The 16,935-nt window shown below is 41.3% G+C and overlaps 1 protein-coding gene across 1 annotated transcript in view; it reads right to left on the reverse strand.

Moving 5' to 3' along the window:
• The window catches only part of PRKDC (protein kinase, DNA-activated, catalytic subunit), a 2,064,551-nt gene that overhangs the window by 293,386 nt on the left and 1,754,230 nt on the right, over positions 1 to 16,935 (reverse strand).

Here is a 16,935-nt window from a genome sequence, read left to right on the forward strand (position 1 = left end):
CAAGACTTAGTTCTTAATCTAATGCCGCCTCTTCCTCTGCTATTTTATTGCCTACAGGCTACACAGTATACACATGCACACACTGTGTGTAACTGTAGGCAATAAAATAACAGAGGAGGAGGGCGGCATTAGATTAAGCCACACTGACTGTACACAGCTACAGAAAGTACACTGAGTCCTCTGACTCTGTCAGCGTGCAATATTTTGGCTGTGGCTGCCCTGCCCTTCCCTAGCAGAGTGAAGTGAGACTCAGCCGGGTCAGCCCCCTCCAGTCCTCAGTCTCTGCTCCACTCATCACACTCGACTCGACTTCTCTAAGTTCTTCTCGCGGCTTGCTAAGAGACAGGAAGGCGGGCGGTTGCTCAAAAACGTCACGTGACATGAGAAAAGCCGGTCACGTGACCACTGCGCTGTCAAAATTAAAAAAATGTTTTAAAATCATGGGCACATATTCAGTGCAACAGAGAAGTGCCGCCCCCAAAATTGGTCACCTAGGCACCGGCCTTGTTGGCCTATGCATTAATACGCCCCTGGCACAGGTGAAATAATCAGCTGATTAGTAAACATGGTTATTTTACCTGCTCTTATTCAAGGTAATCCGGAAAATCAGGCCTGTTGGGGAGGCCTTAGGGAAGGTTTGAAAACCAGTGTACTATTCCAAATACACTGGATGATTAGTTTTTTTTGTTTCAGTTTATCATGCAGACAATATATATATATATATACAGTAATATTAAGTGCCCAGAAACAGCTGCCTGAAGGACTTACCTACCAAAAGCTGCTTCAACACCAAAATGGCAGAATTTTAAATAAATATGTAAGGAAGACCAAAAAAGTACCCTACAAATGAAATCAACAGAGGCCTCATTCTTATAGGCACAAGTAGCAACTGATCTGGTAGATTAGACAGTAACCCATTTAGTAAGAAACTGACGCACTTCTAAGTAAGCTATAAGAAAAGAAAACACAATTTATGCTTGCCAGATAAATTCCTTTCCTTCCGGATAGGGAGAGTCCACGGCTTCATTCCTTACTGTTGGGAAATACAACACCTTGTAACAAGAAGGAGGCAAAGACAGCCCAGCCAAAGGCTTAAATATCCCTCCCATGTCCTCATTACCTCAGTCATTCTGCTGAGGGAACAAGAAAAAGTAGGAGAAACATCAGGGTATAAAAAGTGCCAGAAGAATAAAATAAATAATAGTGGACCGCCCATAGACAAGAAAAAACGGGCAGGGGCCGTGGACTCTCCCAATCCGGAAGGAAAGGAATTTATCTGGTAAGCATAAATTATGTTTTCCTTCCTAAGATAGGGAGAGTCCACGGCTTCATTCCTTACTGTTGGGAAAACTATACCCAAGCTCCAGAGGACACTGAATGAATAACAGGAGGGAACAAAAAGGAAGAGGCGGACCCTATTCTGAGGGCACCACAGCCTGCAAAACTTTTCTCCCGAAAGCTACTTCAGCCGAAGCAAAAACATCAAACAAATCTGATCCATAGAGGCCTCGTTCTTAAAGGCCCAACAGGAAGCCACTGCTCTAGTGGAATGAGACGTTATCCTCTCAGGAGGACGATGTCCCGCTGTCTCGTAAGCTAAGCGGATGACACTCCTCATCCAAAAAGATAGACAACAGACAAGGAGGAAGATTGTCTAAACTCCTTGGTAGCCTGAAGATAGAACTTCAAAGCGCGAACCACATCCAAATTGTGAAGTAAGTGTTCCTTCGATGAAAGTGGATTAGGACACAAGGAAGGAACCACAATCTCCTGATTGATGTTGCGATCTGACAAAACCTTAGGAAGAAAACTTAGTTTAGTATATTAAAATTTCCTTATCTGCATGATAAGGGGGCTCACATTGCAAAGCAGAGAGCTCAGAAACTCTGCGCGCAGAGGCAATTGCCAATAAAGAGAACCTTCCAAGATAACAATTTAATGTCAACGGAATGCAGAGGCTCAAACGGAACCTGTTGCAAAGTCCGAAGAACAAGATTTAGACTCCAAGGAGGAGCCCCATATTTAAACACAGGTCTGATCCTAATCAGAGCCTTAACAAAGGATTGCATGTCTGGAAGCTCAGCCAGTCTCTTGTGAAATAAAACCGACAGGGTTGAAATCTGTCCCCTCAAGGAACTAGCATAAAGGCCCCTCTCCAGCCCATCCTGGAGAAAATATAAGATCCTGGCAACCTTAACTCTGTGCCAAGAAAAACCACACTCTTCACACCAGAATAAGTAAGTCCTCCACACCTTGTGGTAGATATGCCGAGTAACTGGTTTACGAGCTTGAATAAGAGTATCAATGACACTCTCAAAGAAACCTCTCTTGGCTAGGACTAAGCGTTCAATCTTCACGCAGTCAGCCTCAGAGAATCTAGATTTTGATGAACAAATGGACCTTGTATCAGCAGGTCTCTGCGACAAGGTAACTTACAAAGAGGAGATAGGGACATCCCCACTAGATGTCTAATACAATCTGTTGAGCTAGATCTGAATGATCGCCGTTCCACTGCCTCAGCATGCACAGTTGTAACTGTCTGAGACGGAACCTGGCAAAAGGAATAATGTCCATGCAGGACACCATGAGACCAATCACCTCCATACACTGAGCCACAGAGGGACTGAAGGAGGTCCGGAGGGCAAGACATGCCGAAGTTAGCTTGCAACATCTCTGGTTTGTTAGAAATATCCTCATGGATATGGAGTCTATTATAGTACCCAGGAATTCCACCCTGGTACTTGGGATAAGAGAACTCTTTTCCAAGTTTATCTTCCATCCATGTGATCGAAGAAGACTGAGAAGGGACTCCGAGAATTCTTCCGCAAGATGAAAGGATGGTGCTTGCACCAGAATATCATCCAAGCATGGGGCTACTGCAATACCCTGAGTTCTGGCAATGGCTAGAAGAGCCCCCAGAACCTTCATAAAGATTATTGGAGTAGTAGCTAGGCCATAAGGCTGCTATCTGTAGACCTAAGATTTCCATACAAAGAGCTACAGAAGGAGAAGGAAATGAGTGAAGATTAAGTTAATCCTTTTTATCCTTCTGTTTGATCAAAGTCAGAGTCAGAGACTGAGATGATTATTATACTCAGAAAATAAATCCTGTACTGAGGGGACAGGGAACTTCTTGGAAAGTTTATTTTGCAACCATGCTCTTGAAGAAACAACAAAGGTTTATTGGTATGAGATACTGATACATGTAAAGATGGAGCCTGTACCAAGATATCATCCAGGTAAGGATCCACTGACACACCTTAAGATCTTATCACTGATGAAAAGAGTCCCCAGAACCTTTCTAAAGATTCCAGGAGCATTAGCTAGACCAAACAGAAGAGCAAAAAACTAAAAAATGCTTGTCCAGGAAGCAAACCTTAGCAATTGAGGATGATCCCTGTGAATAGGGATATGAAGATAAACATTTGTCCCAGTAGAACAAAAGGAAGGATAACCCGAATGGTTTCCATTTTGACAGAAGGAACTCTGAGAAACTGGTTTAAAGTTTTAAAATCCAGAACAGGACTGTAAATTCCTCCCTTCCTGGGAACAATAAAGAGGTTTGAATAGAAACCTGACCATATTCCAATTCCGAAATTGGAACTATTACCTCTATAGACTCCAGATCTGAATCAACTGAAAAAAGGCTCTTGCCTTTACAGGATTTCTTGGACATGAGACAGAAGAAACCATCCCCTGGGAGGCCATTTGAAATCTATTCGGTATCCTTGGGAAAAATGCTCAGAACCCAAGGATCTTGAACAGAATCCTTGAAAAGGTGTAATCTGCCCATTACAAGAAGATCTGGATCAAGTAGACTTGGTAGGGTAAACAGGCTCTTAGGCCTGTTTGGATCTGTTACGATTAGGGTTTGGCTTCCAGGATAAACAAAAAAAAAAAAACTGCTTCTATGAAGAAATGAAGGACTTCTGGTTCTTAGATTGACAAAAAGAACGAAAACAAAAGCCCTGGATTTACACTTAGACTTGTTATCCTGAAAGAGAAAGGCACCTTTCCTTCCAGTAACAGTTGAAATAATGCCATCCAAACCAGACCCAAACAATACCTTTCAATTAAAAGAAAGAGACAGAACTCTATATTTAGAAACCATGTCAGCAAGCCATGATTTAACCTTAGGCCCTCCTAGTCAAAACAGCCAGTGCCATATTCTTAGCACTGATCTTAAAAACATCAACATTAGCTGTTTCTGAGAGTCTCAATTGACTAGAAAATGCTTCACAATCAGAATACTCAGAAAATAGCTCAGATAAACCCTTACACACAAAGAAAACCTGCTTGCAGAAAAGGCCTTTCTATGAAAAGATTCTAAATTCCTGTCCAAGGGGTCTCTAACAGAGGTACTATCTTCTAGAGGAATAGTAGTAGTAGTTGTAGCCAAAGTAGAAATAACCCCACCTACTTTAGGAATAGTTTTCCAAAGCACTAAATAGGAAGCAAGAAAAGGGATACCAGGCTTAGACCACTCTTTAGAAAATATTTCAGATATAACAGTAGCAATTGGAAATACCTAAGGTGACGTAACAGAGAGCTTAAAAACTTAAACCCAGCTGTTTAACAGAATTATTCTCAGGAACAAATATGTTCAAGCTTTTTTTTTAGTTTCCTGATCAGAGACTCAATCATCTGAAAACCCTTCACCCTCAAAAGATAAAATCAGAAGCATCAGGGCCTGGAGCATTCATCTTAACAGACTTGATTTACACAAATCAGATAAGCTAGTAGAGAGATTATCAGAAACCACTTTCTTACGCTTACTTGCAGGGGGCATCTCAGCTATAGTAGAGCTTACAAATTTTTTTAAATACTGGAGCCAAATCTGAAAAACTCCCCTGTGTAGAATAAACAATGGGAGGACAGATACCCTTAGAATCAAGAACAGCATAATACTGATCAGAATGCAAAAGAGAATCTATACATGATTTGTAAAGCTGAGCAGGGGGGATTATATCAACCAGCTTACACAAAATACACTTTATATTAGTAGGAAAATGTTCAGAGGATCTAGCTTTTGGGGCACTAGTAAAAACAGAAGAGGGGACAGAATTAGTATGCTTCCTAATAAAAAAGGAAATAATAGTAAGGCATTTAGAAAATCAAATTACTGGCAAGGAATTAAACATAGCAACAATAGGTAGGGTAAATAAATCAACCTTACACCCAAATAAAACAGCTCTTGGAAGTACTGAAAAAACCTCTCTCACCAGAGGCCTAAGCAAGAGCATTAAATGTCGATAAAGTATCGGATGAGCGCTATCCTAATGACAGGCTGAACATCAGACACACACAAAGACTTGGGCCTAGATTTGGAGTTTGGCGGTAGCCGTGAAAACCAGCGTTAGAGGCTCCTAACGCTGGTTTTAGGCTACCGCCGGTATTTGGAGTCATTAAAACAAGGGTCTAACGCTCACTTTTCAGCCGCGACTTTTCCATACCGCAGATCCCCTTACGTCATTTGCGTATCCTATCTTTTCAATAGGATCTTTCTAACTCCGGTATTTAGAGTCGTGGCTGAAGTGAGCGTTAGAATTCTAACGACAAAACTCCAGCCGCAGAAAAAAGTCAGTAGTTAAGAGCTTTCTGGGCTAACGCCGGTTCATAAAGGTCTTAACTACTGTACTCTAAAGTACACTAACACCCATAAACTACCTATGTACCCCTAAACCGAGGCCCCCCCCACATCGCCGCCACTCGTTAAAATTTTTTTAACCCCTAATCTGCCGACCGCCACCTACGTTATCCTTATGTACCCCTAATCTGCTGCCCCTAACACCGCCGACCCCTATATTATATTTATTAACCCCTAACCTGCCCCCCACAACGTCGCAGCCAGCTACCTACAATAATTAACCCCTAATCTGCCGACCGCAAAGAGCCGCCACCTACATTATAGTTATGTACCCCTAATCTGCTGCCCCTAACACCGCCGACCCCTATATTATATTTATTAACCCCTAATCTGCCCCCCTCAACGTCGCCTCCACCTGCCTACACTTATTAACCCCTAATCTGCCGAGCGGACCTGAGCGCTACTATAATAAAGTTATTAACCCCTAATCCGCCTCACTAACCCTATAATAAATAGTATTAACCCCTAATCTGCCCTCCCTAACATCGCAGACACCTAACTTCAATTATTAACCCCTAATCTGCCGACTGGAGCTCACCGCTATTCTAATAAATGTATTAACCCCTAAAGCTAAGTCTAACCCTAACACTAACACCCCCCTAAATTAAATATAATTTTAATCTAACGAAATTAATTAACTCTTATTAAATAAATTATTCCTATTTAAAGCTAAATACTTACCTGTAAAATAAACCCTAATATAGCTACAATATAAATTATAATTATATTATAGCTATTTTAGGATTAATATTTATTTTACAGGTAACTTTGTAATTATTGTAACCAGGTACAATAGCTATTAAATAGTTAAGAACTATTTAATAGCTAAAATAGTTAAAATAATTACAAATTTACCTGTAAAATAAATCCTAACCTAAGTTACAATTAAACCTAACACTACACTATCAATAAATTAATTAAATAAAAACACAATTTATGCTTACCTGATAAATTTATTTCTCTTGTGGTGTATCCAGTCCACGGATCATCCATTACTTGTGGGATATTCTCATTCCCAACAGGAAGTTGCAAGAGGACACCCACAGCAGAGCTGTAATATAGCTCCTCCCCTAACTGTCATAGCCAGTCATTCGACCGAAAACAAGCCGAGAAAGGAGGAACCATAGGGTGCAGTGGTTACTGTAGTTTAAATTTAAAAATTACCTGCCTTAAAATGACAGGGCGGGCCGTGGACTGGATACACCACAAGAGAAATAAATTTATCAGGTAAGCATAAATTGTGTTTTCTCTTGTGAGGTGTATCCAGTCCACGGATCATCCATTACTTGTGGGATACCAATACCAAAGCTAAAGTACACGGATGAAGGGAGGGACAAGGCAGGAACTTTAATGGAAGGAACCACTGCCCGTAAAACCTTTCTCCCAAATATAGCCTCCGAAGAAGCAAAAGTATCAAATTTGTAATATTTTGAAAAAATATGAAGTGAAGACCAAGTCGTCGCCTTGCAAATCTGATCAAAAGAAGCCTCATTTTTAAAGGCCCAAGTGGAAGCCACAGCTCTAGTGGAATGAGCTGTAATCCTTTCAGGAGGTTGCTGTCCAGCAGTCTCATAGGCTAAGCGGATTAAGCTTCTTAGTCAAAAAGAAAAAGAGGTTGCCGAAGCCTTTTGACCTCTCCTCTGTCCAGAGTAGACAACAAACAAAGCAGATGTTTGACGAAAATCTTTAGTAGCTTGTAAGTAAAACTTTAAAGCACGGACCACGTCCAAATTGTGTAACACAAGGATGGAACAACAATCTCTTGATTGATATTCTTGTTAGATACCACCTTAGGTAAGAACCCAGGTTTGGTACGCAGGACTACCTTATCCGTATGAAAAATCAGATAAGGAGAATCACATTGTAAGGCAGATAGCTCAGAGACTCTACGAGCCGAGGAAATAGCTACCAAAAAAAAGAACTTTCCAAGATAAAAGCTTGATATCTATGGAATGAAGAGGTTCAAACGGAACTCCTTGAAGAACCTTAAGAACCAAGTTTAAGCTCCATGGTGGAGCAACAGGTTTAAACACAGGCTTGATTCTAACTAAAGCCTGACAAAATGCCTGAACGTCTGGAACATCTGCCAGATGCTTAACTAGCTGACAATCCTTTTTCCAAACCTTCTTGGAGAAAAGATAATATCCTAGCAATCCTGACCTTACTCCATGAGTAACCCTTGGATTCACACCAATAAAGATATCTACGCCATACCTTATGGTAAATTTTCCTGGTGACAGGCTTTCGTGCCTGTCTTAAGGTATCAATAACTGACTCGGAGAAGCCACGCTTTGATAAAATCAAGCGTTCAATCTCCAGGCAGTCAGCCTCAGAGAAATTAGATTTGGATGGTTGAAAGGACCCTGAAGTAGAAGGTCCTGTTTCAGAGGCAGAGACCATGGTGGAAAGGATGACATGTCCAATAGATCTGCATACCAGGTCCTGCGTGGCCACGCAGGTGCTATCAGAATCACTGATGCTCTCTCCTGCTTGATCTTGGCAATCAGTCGAGGGAGCAGAGGAAACGGTGGAAACACATAAGCCAGGTTGAAAGACCAGGGCGCTGCTAGAGCATCTATCAGTGTCGCCTTGGGATCCCTGGACCTGGATCCGTAACACGGAAGCTTGGCGTCCTGGCGAGACGCCATGAGATCCAGTTCTGGTTTGCCCCAACGATGAATCAGTTGTGCAAATGCCTCCGGATGGAGTTCCCACTCTCCCGGATGAAAAGTCTGACGACTTAGAAAATCCGCCTCCCAGTGCTCTACACCTGGGATATGGATAGCTGATAGGTGACAAGAGTGAATCTCTGCCCAGTGAATTATTTTTGAAGCTTCTAACATCTCTAGGGAACTTCTCGTTCCCCCTTGATGGTTGATGTAAGCTACAGTCGTGATGTTGTCCGACTGAAATCTGATGTACCTCAGAGTTGCTAACTGAGGCCAAGCCTGAAGAGCCTTGAATATCGCTCTTAGTTCCAGAATATTTAATGGAAGGAGAGACTCATCGAGTCCACGATCCCTGAGCCTTCAGGGAGTTCCAGACTGCACCCCAACCTAGAAGTCTGGCATCTGTCGTAACAATTGTCCAATCTGGCCTGCGAAAGGTCATACCTTTGGACAGATGGACCCGAGATAGCCACCAGAGAAGAGAATCCCTGGTCTCTTGGTCCAGATTCAGTTGAGGGGACAAATCTGTGTAATCCCCGCTCCACTGACTGAGCATGCATAGTTGCAGCGGTCTGAGATGTAAGCGTGCAAACGGCACTATGTCCATTGCTGCTACCATTAAGCCGATTACTTCCATACACTGAACCACCGAAGGGCGCGGAATGGAATGAAGAACCCGGCAGGAATTTAGAAGCTTTGATAACCTGGACAGGTGAATTTTCATTTCTACAGAATCTATCAGAGTCCCTAGAAAGGAAACTCTTGTGAGTGGGGATAGAGAACTCTTTTCCTCGTTCACTTTCCACCCATGCGACCACAGAAATGCCAGTACTACATCCGTATGAGACTTGGCAATTTGGAAGTTTGACGCCTGTATCAGGATGTCGTCTTAATAAGGGGCTACTGCTATGCCCCGCGGCCTTAGGACCGCCATAAGTGACCCTAGAACCTTTGTAAAGATTCTTGGGGCTGTAGCTAATCCCAAGGGAAGAGCTCCAACTGGTAATGCCTGTCTTAAAAGGCAAACCTGAGAAACCGATGATGATCTTTGTGTATCGGAATGTGAAGATAAGCATCCTTTAGATCCACTGTAGTCATATATTGACCCTCCTGGATCAGTGGTAGGATGGTACGAATAGTTTCCATCTTGAACGACGGAACTTTGAGGAATTTGTTTAAGATCTTTAGATCCAAAATTGGTCTGAAGGTTCCCTCTTTTTTGGGAACCACAAACAGATTTGAGTAAAAACCCTGTCCCTGTTCCTCCTTTGGAACTGGATGGATCACTCCCATAACTAGGAGGACTCGTACACAGTGTAAGAATGCCTCTCTCTTTATCTGGTGTGCAGATAATTGTGAAAGGTGAAATCTCCCTTTTGGGGGGGAAACTTTGAAGTCCAGAAGATATCCCTGGGATATAATTTCCAACGCCCAGGGATCCTGAGCATCTCTTGCCCACGCCTGGGCAAAGAGTGAAAGTCTGCCCCCTACTAGATCCGTTCCCGGATAGGGGGCCGTTCCTTCATGCTGTCTTAGAGGCAGCAGCAGGCTTTTTTACCTGCTTACCTTTTTTCCATGTCAGGTTTGGTCTCCAGACCGTCTTGGATTGAGCAAAAGTTCCCTCTTGTTTATTATTAGAGGAAGTTGATGCCGCACCTGCCTTGAAGTTTTGAAAGGCACGAAAATTAGACTGTTTGGCCCTAGATTTGGACCTGTCCTGAGGAAGGGCATGACCTTTTCCTCCAGTGATATCAGCAATAATCTCCTTCAACCAGGCCCGAATAGGGTCTGCCCCTTGAAGGGAATGTTAAGTAGCTTAGATTTTGAAGTCACGTCAGCTGACCATGATCTAAGCCATAGCGCTCTGCGCGCCTGTATAGCAAAACCAGAATTCTTAGCCGTTAGTTTAGTCAAATGAACAATGGCATCAGAATAAAAGAATTGGCTAGCTTAAGTGCTCTAAGTTTGCCAAGTATGTCATCCAATGGAGTCGCTACCTGTAAAGCCTCTTCCAGAGACTCAAACCAGTACGCCGCAGCAGCAGTGACAGGGGCAATGCATGCAAGGGGCTGTAGGATAAAACCTTGTTGAATAAATATTTTCTTAAGGTAACCTCTAATTTTTTATCTCAGAATTTGAAAAACAGTGAAAAAATGCAGTAAATCAAACGAAATTTTTACAGTGTGTATAATAGGCTAACAGAGCATTGCACCCACTTGCACATGGATGATTAACCCCTTAGTTCAAAAAACGGATCAAAAAAATGAAATAGACGTTTTTTAACAGTCACAACCAACTGCCACAGCAAGCTGTGGCCCTACCTTCCCCAATAAACGACTTTGGAAAGCCTTTGGGCCCTTTAGAGATGTCCTATAGCATTCAGAGGGCCTTTGAGGGAAGCTGGATGTCACAGTTTGTAATTTTAACTGCACCAACTGTAACTTTTATACTACAACAGTGGAAATTGTTTCTAGTCAAAATTTAAGCCAGCCATGTGGAAAAAACTAGGCCCCAATAAAGTTTTATCACCAAAGCATATATAAAAACGATTAAACATGCCAGCAAACGTTTTATATTGTAAATATCATAAGGGTATTACCCCTGGGAGTAAGCATGATACCAGTCGTTATTAAATCACTGTATTCAGGCTTAACTTACATTAATCTGGTATCAGCAGCATTTTCTAGTGTTTCCCATCTCTAGAAAAAATTATAACTGCACATACCTGATAGCAAAATAAACTGCACGCCATTCTCTCGCTGAAGTTACCTCATCTGTGTAATCCCCTCAGACATATGTGAGAATAGCAATGGATCTTAGTTACAACCTGCTAAGATCATAGAAACCTCAGGCAGATTCTTCTTCTATTTACTGCCTGAGATAAAATAGCACAACTCCGGTACTATTTAAAAATAACAAACTTTTGATTGAAGAAAATAAACTAGCTATATTTAACCACTCTCTCCTACAACGTCCTAGCTTGTTGAGAGTTGCAAGAGAATGACTGGCTATGACAGTTAGGGGAGGAGCTATATTACAGCTCTGCTGTGGGTGTCCTCTTGCAACTTCCTGTTGGGAATGAGAATATCCCACAAGTAATGGATGATCCGTGGACTGGATACACATTACAAGAGAAATACCTATAATTATCTACAATTAAACCTAACACTACACTATCAATAAATAAATTAAATACAATTCCTACAAATAAATACAATGAAATAAACTAACTAAAGTACAAAAAATAAAAAAGAACTAAGTTACAAAAAATAAAAAAATATTTACAAACATTAGAAATATATTACAACAATTTTAAACTAATTACACCTACTCTAAGCCCCCTAATAAAATAACAAAGCCCCCCAAAATAAAAAAATGCCCTACCCTATTCTAAATTACTAAAGTTCAAAGCTCTTTTACCTTACCAGCCCTGAACAGGGCCCTTTGCGGGGCATGCCCCAAGAAGTTCAGCTCTTTTGCCTGTAAAAAAAAAACATACAATACTCCCCCCAACATTACAACCCACCACCCACATACCCCTAATCTAACCCAAACCCCCCTTAAATAAACCTAACACTAAGCCCCTGAAGATCTCCCTACCTTGAGTCGTCTTCACCCAGCAGAGCCAAATTCTTCATCCAAGCGGAGCAAGAAGAGGTCCTCCATCCGGTAGAAGTCTTCATCCAAGCGGGGCAGAAGAGGTCTTCCATCCGATTGAAGTCTTCATCCAAGAGGCATCTTCTATCGTCATCCATCCGGAGTGGAGCGGCAGCATCCTGAAGACCTCCAACGCGGAACATCCATCCTGGCCGACGACTGAACGACGAATGACGGTTCCTTTAAATGACGTCATCCAAGATGGCGTCCCTTGAATTCCGATTGGCTGATAGGATTCTATCAGCCAATCGGAATAAAGGTAGGAATATTCTGATTGGCTGATGGAATCAGCCAATCAGAATCAAGTTCAATCCGATTGGCTGATCCAATCCGCCAATCAGATTGAGCTCGCATTCTATTGGCTGTTCCGATCAGCCAATAGAATGCGAGCTCAATCTGATTGGCTGATTCACGCCATCTTGGATGACGTCATTTAAAGGAACCGTCATTCGTCGTTCAGTCGTCGGCCAGGATGGATGTTCCGCGTCGGAGGTCTTCAGGATGCTGCCGCTCCGCTCCGGATGGATGACGATAGAAGATGCCTCTTGGAGGAAGACTTCAATCGGATGGAAGACCTCTTCTGCCCCGCTTGGATGAAGACTTCTACCGGATGGAGGACTTCTTCTTGCTCCGCTTGGATGAAGAATTTGGCTCGGCTGGGTGAAGACGACTCAAGGTAGAGAGATCTTCAGGGGCTTAGTGTTAGGTTTATTTAAGGGGGGTTTGGGTTAGATTAGGGGTATGTGGGTGGTGGGTTGTAATGTTGGGGGGGGTATTGTATGTTTTTTTTTACAGGCAAAAGAGCTGAACTTCTTGGGGCATGCCCCACAAAGGGCCCTGTTCAGGGCTGGTAAGGTAAAAGAGCTTTGAATTTTAGTAATTTAGAATAGGGTAGGGCATTTTTTTTATTTTGGGGGGCTTTGTTATTTTATTAGGGGGCTTAGAGTAGGTGTAATTAGTTTAAAATTGTTGTAATATATTTCTAATGTTTGTAAATATTTTTTTATTTTTTGTAACTTAGTTCTTTTTTATTTTTTGTACTTTAGTTAGTTTATTTCATTGTATTTATTTGTAGGAATTGTATTTAATTTATTTATTGATAGTGTAGTGTTAGGTTCAATTGTAGATAATTATAGGTATTTTATTTAATTAATTTATTGATAGTGTAGTGTTAGGTTTAATTGTAACTTAGGTTAGGATTTATTTTACAGGTACATTTTTAATTATTTTAACTATTTTAGCTATTAAATAGTTCTTAACTATTTAATAGCTATTGTACCTGGTTAAAATAAATACAAAGTTACCTGTAAAATAAATATTAATCCTAAAATAGCTATAATATAAATATAATTTATATTGTAGCTATATTAGGATTTATTTTACAGGTAAGTATTTATCTTTAAATAGGAATAATTTATTTAATAAGAGTTAATTAATTTCGTTAGATTAAAATTATATTTAATTTAGGGGGGTGTTAGTGTTAGGGTTAGACTTAGCTTTAGGGGTTAATACATTTATTAGAATAGCGGTGAGCTCCAGTCGGCAGATTAGGGGTTAATAATTGAAGTTAGGTGTCGGCGATGTTAGGGAGGGCAGATTAGGGGTTAATACTATTTATTATAGGGTTAGTGAGGCGGATTAGGGGTTAATAACTTTATTATAGTAGCGCTCAGGTCCGGTCGGCAGATTAGGGGTTAATAAGTGTAGGCAGGTGGAGGCGACGTTGTGGGGGGCAGATTAGGGGTTAATAAATATAATATAGGGGTCGGCGGTGTAAGGGGCAGCAGATTAGGGGTACATAGGGATAATGTAAGTAGCGACGGTTTACGGAGCGGCAGATTAGGGGTTAATAATAATATGCAGGTGTCAGCGATAGCGGGGGCGGCAGATTAGGGGTTAATAAGTGTAAGGCTAGGGGTGTTTAGACTCGGGGTACATGTTAGAGTGTTAGGTGCAGACGTAGGAAGTGTTTCCCCATAGCAAACAATGGGGCTGCGTTAGGAGCTGAACGCGGCTTTTTTGCAGGTCTTAGGTTTTTTTTCAGCTCAAACAGCCCCATTGTTTCCTATGGGGGAATCGTGCACGAGCACGTTTTTGAGGCTGGCCGCGTCCGTAAGCAACTCTGGTATCGAGAGTTGCAGTGGCGTTAAATATGCTCTACGCTCCTTTTTTGGAGCCTAACGCAGCCATTCTGTGGACTCTCAATACCAGAGTTATTTTAAAGGTGCGGCCAGAAAAAAGCCAGCGTTAGCTACGCGGGTCCTTACCGACAAAACTCTAAATCTAGCCGTTGGTGAGCAAAAAAATGAAGCGTGCTAAAAAAACTAACTCAAAAATGTCAAATAGCGTACGTACGGGTGCACGCCCAACGAGCGTAAGTAAGAAAAAATGGAAACATTCAATGTGTGCATAAACCAAAGAACACTAAGTAAAGGCGCAAAAAAGCTGAAATGTGCATAAGTTGATGTGCACTAACCAAAAAGAGCACGAACAAAAAACCCTGCACACAAACAAACCGGTGCACAAAAAATCTGACCCGCGCAAACAAGCTGACGCATGCTAACAAAAAAAAAAAGTTTAAAAAAAAGAGCCGACACGCTAACAAATACTTAAAGGGAAAATAAACTGTAAAATTGATTTTACCTTAATCTGTTGCCAATTACTTTTTTTACCAGTTGCAGAGTATAACATGTATGAGATTTTACTTTTTAAGGTTTATTTGTGCATATAAATTAGCTGGTTTTGTGTTTTGAAGCCACAACCTAATAAAATGGGTTGAGCTTGTAGGTATAATCTGATCTCATTACTTTATCACATTGTGTAAATACACATGCGTCTGTATCTTATATCTGTCCGTAAACCAATCACAAATACTTGGAGAGAACAATGGAAAAAACAGAATTTATGTTTACCTGATAAATTACTTTCTCCAACGGTGTGTCCGGTCCACGGCGTCATCCTTACTTGTGGATATTCTCTTCCCCAACAGGAAATGGCAAAGAGCCCAGCAAAGCTGGTCACATGATCCCTCCTAGGCTCCGCCTTCCCCAGTCATTCGACCGACGTAAAGGAGGAATATTTGCATAGGAGAAATCATATGATACCGTGGTGACTGTAGTTAAAGAAAATAAATCATCAGACCTGATTAAAAAACCAGGGCGGGCCGTGGACCGGACACACACCGTTGGAGAAAGTAATATATCAGGTAAACATAAATTCTGTTTTCTCCAACATAGGTGTGTCCGGTCCACGGCGTCATCCTTACTTGTGGGAACCAATACCAAAGCTTTAGGACACGGATGATGGGAGGGAGCAAATCAGGTCACCTAGATGGAAGGCACCACGGTTTGCAAAACCTTTCTCCCAAAAATAGCCTCTTTACTATGTCCGCCACCCGCTTGGGTATAGGAAAAACATCGGGGGGCACCGGAACCTCTAGGAACTTGTCCATCTTACCTAATTTCTCTGGAATGACCAAATTGTCACAATCATCCAGAGTAGATAATACCTCCTTAAGTAGTGCGTGGAGATGTTGAAATTTAAATTTAAAAGTTACAATATCAGGTTCTGCTTGTTGAGAAATTTTCCCTGAATCTGAAATTTCTCCCTCAGACAAAACCTCCCTCCTGGCCCCTTCAGATAGGTGTGAGGGTATGTCAGAAAAGATATCATCAGCGTCCTCTTGCTCCTCAGTGTTTAAAACAGAGCAATCACGCTTTCTGATAAGTAGGCATTTTGGAAAAAAATGCATGCAATAGAATTATCCATTACAGCCATTAATTGTTGTATGGTAATAAGTATTGGCGCACTAGATGTACTAGGGGCCTCTTGTGTGGGCAAAACTGGTGTAGACACAGAAGGGGATGATGCAGTACCATGCTTACTCCCCTCATTAGAGGAATCATCTTGGGCAATATCATATCTATGGCATTATTATCCCTACTTTGTTTGGACATTATGACACAAATATATCACATATATTTAAATGGGGAGACACATTGGCTTTCATACATATAGAACATCGTTATCTGATGGTTCAGACATGTTAAACAGGCTTAAACTTGTTAACAAAGCACAAAAAACGTTTTACAATAAAACCGTTACTGTCCCTTTAAATTTTAAACTGAACACACTTTATTACTGAATATGTGAAAAAGTATGAAGGAATTGTTCAAATTTCACCAAAATTTCACCACAGTAACTTAAAGCCTTAAAAGTATTGCACACCAAATTTGAAAGCTTTTACCCTTAAAATAACGGAACCGGAGCCGTTTTAACCCCTATACAGTCCCAGGTATCTGCTTTGCTGAGACCCAACCAAGCCCAGAGGGGAATACGATACCAAATGATGCCTTCTATAAGCTTTTTTCAGTGGTTCTTAGCTCCTCACACATGCATCTGCATGCCATGCTTTCCAAAAACAACTGCGCATTAGAGGCGCGAAAATGAGGCTCTGTCTATGACTAGAAAAGGCCCCCAGTGAAAAAGGTGTCCAATACAGTGCCTGCCGTTTTTATTAAAACAATCCCAAGATTTAACAACTATTAAAAGTAATAATCTGCCAAATATACTTAGTAAAGTAATCGTTTTAGCCCAGAAAAATGTCTACCAGTTTTTTAAGCCCTAATGAAGCCCTTTATTCTTTTACTTAAACAAAGAAAATGGCTTACCGGTTCCCATAGGGAAAATGACAGCTTCCAGCATTACCGAGTCTTGTTAGAAATGTGTCATACCTCAAGCAGCAAAAGTCTGCTCACTGCTTCCCCCAACTGAAGTTAATTCCTCTCAACAGTCCTGTGTGGAAACAGCCATCGATTTTAGTAACGGTTGCTAAAATAATTTTCCTCTTACAAACAGAAATCTTCATCTCTTTCCTGTTTCAGAGTAAATAGTACATACCAGCACTATTTTAAAATAACAAACTCTTGATTGAAGAATAAAAACTACATTTAAACACCAAAA

The sequence above is a fragment of the Bombina bombina genome, chromosome 5, assembly GCF_027579735.1.
Source record: "Bombina bombina isolate aBomBom1 chromosome 5, aBomBom1.pri, whole genome shotgun sequence".
Classification (NCBI taxonomy): domain Eukaryota; kingdom Metazoa; phylum Chordata; class Amphibia; order Anura; family Bombinatoridae; genus Bombina; species Bombina bombina.